This window comes from Pelodiscus sinensis, chromosome 14, assembly GCF_049634645.1.
Source record: "Pelodiscus sinensis isolate JC-2024 chromosome 14, ASM4963464v1, whole genome shotgun sequence".
Lineage (NCBI taxonomy): Eukaryota > Metazoa > Chordata > Testudines > Trionychidae > Pelodiscus > Pelodiscus sinensis.
Genome location: NC_134724.1, coordinates 2,108,236 through 2,114,799, shown reverse-complemented (window position 1 = coordinate 2,114,799; position 6,564 = coordinate 2,108,236). Strand labels below are relative to the sequence as shown.

Genomic DNA, 6,564 nt, shown 5'->3' with positions numbered 1-6,564 from the left:
GAGGACACCAAATGAAATTAATGGGTAGCAGGTTTAAAACGAATAAAAGAAAGTTCTTCTTCACACAGCGTGTAGTCAACCTGTGGAACTCCTTGCCAGAGGAGGCCGTGAAGGCTAGGACTATAATAGTGTTTAAAGAGAAGCTAGATAATTTCATGGAGGTTAGGTCCATAAAAGGCTGTTAGCCAGGGGATAAAATGGTGTCCCTGGCCTCTGTTTGTCAGAGGCTGGAGAGGGATGGCAGGAGACAAATCGCTTGATCATTGTCTTCGGTCCACCCCCTCCGGGGCACCTGGTGCTGGCCACTGTCGGCAGACAGGATACTGGGCTAGATGGACCTTTGGTCTGACCTAGTACGGCCGTTCTTATGTTCTTATGCTAGAAAACAGTGACTGAAAGCCACGCCCAAAGGTTTCCCTCTGCTGCAGTCAGGCCCGCACGGTCCTGGCCCTGGGGTGAACTGCTGTTAGCTCTGGTGGGGCTGTGTATTCTGATTGGCCCCGTGCGGCAGCCTTTCCCCTTCGGGTTTAATTCTGCCCCTGGGATGAGTTTCCTGGGCCTGGAGTTTGGCTTATTAAGTCTTCCTCAGGCAGGGCCCTAGAGCAAAGCAGGCTTGAATGGGGCAGAGACCGTGGGTGGAGGAAACCTTGCCATGGGGCACTGCTCTAAAGCTCTGTAGGATCTTCTATAGGACCCGGGGCTGGGCCTGGGCTGAGGAGACTGGCCATAGCCCTGGAGGGAGGAGCACACACAGGGCTGCTGTGCACCCTGCCCCTCCCCCAATTTAGGAAGAAGGCAGGCAGGGGGCGTGGCTCTGAGGGGCAGACAAAAGGGACTGGGGGGGGGGGAGGGGGAATGAGCAAACTGCAGGATCCCAAGCCGTGATTGGTGGAGCAGCTGGAGGGGGAGGAGTCAGGGCCTTTTAAAACTGGCTCCACTTCTCCTCTCCCTGTCTCTGGCAAGTGGAGAAGGAGGCGGCTGGCTGGCTGTCCCACGGCAATGGAGCGGAGCGGGTACTTGTGCTTTTCAGTTGTTGGGGTCACTGTGGCTTTGGCTTTCCTGTCCTGACAGGCAATAAAACAAACAAAAAGCCTGAAAGTGAAGAGCCCAGACAGGGCTCACCTGAGCTGCTTGCAGCATTGAGTTCAGCTGTGAATGTTCCCCCAGCCTGAGGGAGGCATGGGGGCAGGCTCCAGAAACACCACCCTCTGCTAGTAGGGGAGGATCCTGTGGGGTCCCCCCTGAGATTTGGAAGGGGGTGCCCCTGGGTAGAGAGAGGCAGGGTAGGGGAGAGGGGGACTGAGGGATGGTGCCCAAGTGTAGCCAGGCCTGAGGAGACGGCTTCGGCTGGGGTTTGTGGTACTTTGGCAGCCACCTCTAATGCACCCACGAGCCTGCAGGAGGGGGCTGACTTCTCCGACTCTGAGGGGGCCAAAGGGGGTTTGTTTGGGGTTCGTCTCCTAGGGAAGGGAAGCCAGCTGCTGGCAATGAGAGGCAGGACCCCTCCCCTAATGGCTGCCGGAGCTGCAAAGAGGCTGTGCGTTTGTACCTGCTGGGAGCTGCCAGCCAGGGGCGGCTCTAGGCTAGCTGCCAGCAACTGGCGCCCTCGGGGAACCATGCAATCGGTGCCCCCACCTCCAAACCCCTCAATATATTGCACCACCATTTGGCGCCCCATTTAACTTGGTGCCCTAGGCGACCGCCTGGTTTGCCTATATGGATGGGCCCCCCGCTGCCAACCTGGTTCCTTGTTTCTGCGAAGCCAGACGAGGTGTGGAGGAGAAAGAGAAACCAGTACGGGGTCCGAGGCCCAAAGGAGAGGGACAGCCATACACCAGATTGGGGGGGGGGGGTGGTTTTCTGCAGGCTGGTCGCCTTTGCCACTTCTCCGAAGCCTGGGGGAAGGAGTCCAAGGAGGCTTTCGTCTTCCAGGTGCCTGGCCCCTTCCCCTGCTCTGAAGGCGGATTAGAAACGGCAAGGGAGCGCTCACTGCAGGGCTCAGAAGATAACGATTTAGGCACAGAGGTGCTTGAATCGAGCAAATAACTGTGCAGTCTGGCTGGCAACGGTGTGAGGAGAGCTGGTACAGGAGGGGTCTGTGGTGGTGTGTCTGAGGAGCCAGGTGTAACAGCCCTTTCAAGAGGCAGGACTCCCTTACTGGGTCCCTCCACACCACCAGCCACAGTGCCCAGTCCCAGAGTCCACCACCTCGGTCCCTTTGTACCTGACAAAAGGCAGGCCATGGACCATTAGCAGCATCTGGCTTTTCCAACTCTCCAAATGCAGGATTCAAAGTAGCTTTTCCCACAGTGCTGTTACACTCACGCTTCCTACGCTCTGTTTTCTTGGGGGTGTTTCCATAACGTGTGACATACCAAGCCATTTTGGTATATGTGGTGCGCAATCATTTTCATGGTAGGTTTCAATAGGAAACCTAATGCTATGACTAATAATCTTATCATTTAAAGTGCTTGGTAACCCATCTATGTCTCATTGCTTGAGTTAAGAGAATGGTCTTATGGCATACGTTTTGGGGAAATGCAAAAATGTCTGTATAACTATGTGTAATTTGCATGTGTGATTATCACAATTGCATGCACGGTTCAGTGTCTCTTATAAATAATACAGCCTCTAGCCTAGGCACAATCCTCTCCCATTGGGCTCTGTGGGATTCACAGAAATGCAACCTACGTGAGATATTACTAGTCATGAAGATAATATTATTTTGCTTCACAGGATTGTGTATTAATATCCAGAAAGTGCTTTGAGGGCCTCCAGTGAGAGGCTGTTGTTAGTATCACAATTAGCTTCAACCAGATCCTTCTCTGTTGGAAATTAAAATACTTCCCTTTTGTCCACAGAGGGCCCAGTGGTGTAGAAGGATCCAAAATGTAAAACTACTGTAAAGAATTCTGTATGAGGGTAGGATTTGTGTGTTGACAGTATTCCACGTGTCATTAATGGGCTGCTTGGCAGGTGAACCAAATTTCTTCCCCACTATAGTCTGTACAATTGGTACTGTCCGATTGTACAAAATGGACAGTTCTGAAGAGCCTTAGGTCAGGATTGCTGAACTGGTGTCCCAGGTTGACAATATTTGTTTGAAAATAGGACCCATGTCCTGGCTGACATGGTCAAGGCTTCAAATGCTCGTCATTATTGGTCATGCACTTGTGTGTATGTCCGAGCAGTTCTCTTATTTGCTGCACCTCCAAAGGATTCCAAAAACCGTTGTCTTTCCAAGATTGCATTCTTCTCTTTTTTTCCAGAGTAAGAAGTGAATGCGGCTGCTGCAATGTGCCTGGTACGGATAAAAACAGCCCCTTCCGGTTGGTAAGTGACCTCGGAATTCTGCTGCTTATGTCGTTCTGTTGTTGTGGCTTCCCTCTGTGAAGGTTGCATGCTGTCAGGCTGAAAGCATTGAGCCTACATGCGCAAAACAGCTACTGTCTTGTGATCCCCAGGGGTACTGACTGAATGTGCAGGCAACGTTTCCATCACACGTAATGCAGAGTCACTGCAGACGCGGTGCTGGTCCCAGATGACTGGTTCGCTCCAGTTTGGGGTGCTCAGGTGGTCGGTGGAATGAGTGTAGCAGTAATGCTAATAGGTGTAGGTAACTGCATGAACAAAGGGGATAGAATGCCTTCAGCAAGGTGTGATCCATGTCCAGAAACCACAGCTTGACCTCCATGCTGGAAAGTCTTCAGTTTATGTTCTGCGTTAGAGGATTCTGCATTATTTTATGTTCTGCATTGGAGGATTGTCCCGGTACCCTCGCACATTAGCATGTACGCATGGACACTGCTATCTTTCAAGGAAAAGTCCTTGCTGGCTTTCCCTGTTCTCTGCTGCTGTGCTGAGCTGTTTCACTTCCTTGTGGTCTTGCAATACATTGTTCTATGTACTGAGTCAAATTCTTCTGCCCGTTATGCCAGTATAAAACCAGGGCTCTGTGAATTTGCTCACAATAGACTTCAGCCATGATGAAAAACTGGAGTAATTTCATGGATTGCCAGTGGAGTTACTCCACATGCACACTGGTGCAAGAAAGAACAGCATCTTGTCAGTTGTAATTTCATATGATTGCTACGGTATTTAACCAACTACAGGAGAGTCCTTCATGGTTTCCTTTAGGAAACTGGAGCTGGTGGGGAAAGAAAAAGTTGAACATTTTAAACAAGGAAATGGACAATTTTTTTCAATGAGTTTTGCAATACAATTTCCCATTTTTTTTGGATCGGCTAAAAGTGGGAAGTTAGGGGAAAAACATTGTATCTGGGGTGAGCGGTGGGGGAGTTGGTGTCCAGGATCTTATTCAGAGGCTAGTAATATTCCTTGCTTGGTGTCCCTCCAAATACAGAGGAACACACCTTGTATTCTGCTTTGCCTTCAAAGGAGGGGATTATTTGTGTCTAAATTCTTGTTTAATGAGAGGAGTTCTATGCATGCTGTAGACGTGCCGAATAACCCAACTAAACTGAGGAAATCTAAGGTCACCTGCACTCAGACTAGGAATTGTCTGCACATGAACATTAATCTGGAATAAACTGAGGTTTGAATTTCAAGTGGATTAACTGCCCCAGATTAACTCCCTATAAGGACACGTATGTTGGAAAAGAGTGTGTTATTCTGAAATAGCAGATATAACCAGCGATGCTTGCGTCCGTAAGTCATTTTTTTAAAATAAAAGGAAAATGTACATGCTTCATTGAGATTATTGTATTTTTCAAAAAGACTGTGTTATTTTAAAATGGAAATTCCAGCAAGTATGGGTTTTTTTTTCTTCATCCCTATAAGCTCTTATCATTCACTATGTTTTAACAAAAAAGGGGTCTAGTTCATTTGGTTTCCAATAACTTTTTTTTTCTAGTTTTCAAGCCTTAAGCATTGATTTAGCTGTGCCCAAACAGAGGGCTCTTCCAAATTGCTCTGGTTTATCTCTTTTCTGAAAGGTTGATTGAGACCAATCCTATTTCAGGTTCATCCCTCCCCCTTTTTTTTCTTCTCATCTTGGTTCAGTCTCTTTCAACATTTGCTCAGTTATGTCCATGTTGAGGACTGTACTTGATTTGGTGATTCTGTGTCTTTTCTGCATGCTTTTATGAGATGCAGTCCCATTCCAGGCAATCCCATTTTCCTGGCACAGCCAAACCCCGATCTCGCTGTAAGTTATGATGAGGAAGCTGCATGCTGAATTTGGTAGTTTTAGCTCTTACCGTTTAGAAAGAGTTCTTGATGAAATAGACAAAGTCTGAAATATATAGTAGATAAGTTTAAGTGGATTAAACTCATTCAGAATAAGGTATTTTATTCTAAAATAAGAACTGCAAATGAAATTAATTAGGGATAACAACCATTGTAAACAAGCCTCTGATGTGAGGGTTTGTTATATCCCACTTGAGACTGATTTGCTATTGGTTAACAGCCTACTATTGCTGCCTACTAATAATGCAACTCCTCACCGCTTTTGCAGATTCAGACTAACACGGCTACCCCGCTGATACTAATAATGCAATTACTCTTAGCTCAAGAAGCAAAGATCTATGCTGCAGTCAGGGGTGGTGGGTGCAGCAAGGGCTGGGAGAGGCAGGCCCCTGGCCACACCTACAGCCCTGCCCCCGCCATAGGAAGGGAAAAGCAGGGGGGAGATGAGCCTATGCACCCCAGCCTTGGCGCACTGGGAAGGGTGGGAGGTGCGCAGCTTCAGTTTGCCTGACCCCTGGAGCACAGGGAGGGTGGGCGCTGGGGGCAGCAATACTCCACCTCCAGACGGCCTACAGCAGGTGTTCTGGGCGGAGTGTGGGCGGGGCCATGCCTGGAGGTTTGGGAAGGCAACGCCTACCCCTGCCTAGGCTACTGGACACTCCTGGCTCACTACAGTGCTGAAGATCTTACGTTCAAACCCACGGGTGGTCAGTGAAGGTAGCACTGGGGGAGGCAAGTCCCCAGCCCCACCCCTCCTGCCAAGGTCCCACCCCCACCACGGGGAGGGGACAAGAGCGGGCATGCATGCACCCACGCTCCCCAGCCTTGCCCCTTCTACCAAGGCCCCGCTCCCCACCACGGGGAGGGGACAAGAGCGGGCTTTTGTGCACTCACACTCCCCACCCCGGAGTACGGGGAGGGAGAAGGGCACATGGTACGAGCCCCCCGTCCCTGGAGCACGGGAAGGATGGGCATCTGGGGGCGGAGTCTGGGCGGGGCCAGGCTGGTGGTTTGGGAAGGCAACGCCTCCCCTCGCCTCGCACACCCACTGCCCGTGTTCAAACCGTTGTGAGCATCCCTAGTTTAATTCGAAGGTTGAAGCCCTTTTATAATATCTCAGAATAAACAGTTCCCCTCCCCGATCTCAGTTGATAAACTGTTGGAATTGCATAGAAAAGTTGCCCATCTGGGTGAGAGAGAGAAAATAAAAGATCCCAGGCAGGAAACACAGTTTATCTTCAGCAATTCGGTTCTGCCTTTGTCAGACACCAGGAGAGTAGAGCTTTTCCTGCATGGCAGGAAGGGACCATGTCATTGCAAAGCAAGATCAATATCAAGGCCCTGGATGCTAACCCA

General features: G+C 49.8%; 1 long non-coding RNA gene across 2 annotated transcripts in view; it reads left to right on the top strand.

The window, feature by feature from the left end:
• The first annotated feature begins 888 nt into the window (after positions 1 to 888).
• The window catches only part of LOC112547297 (uncharacterized), a 386,761-nt gene continuing 381,085 nt past the window's right edge, over positions 889 to 6,564 (top strand). For both annotated transcript variants that reach the window (XR_012895672.1, XR_012895673.1), the window contains exons 1-2: positions 889 to 1,013; positions 3,270 to 3,333. This is a non-coding gene — a long non-coding RNA (uncharacterized LOC112547297). The remainder of the gene's footprint in view (positions 1,014 to 3,269; positions 3,334 to 6,564) is intronic.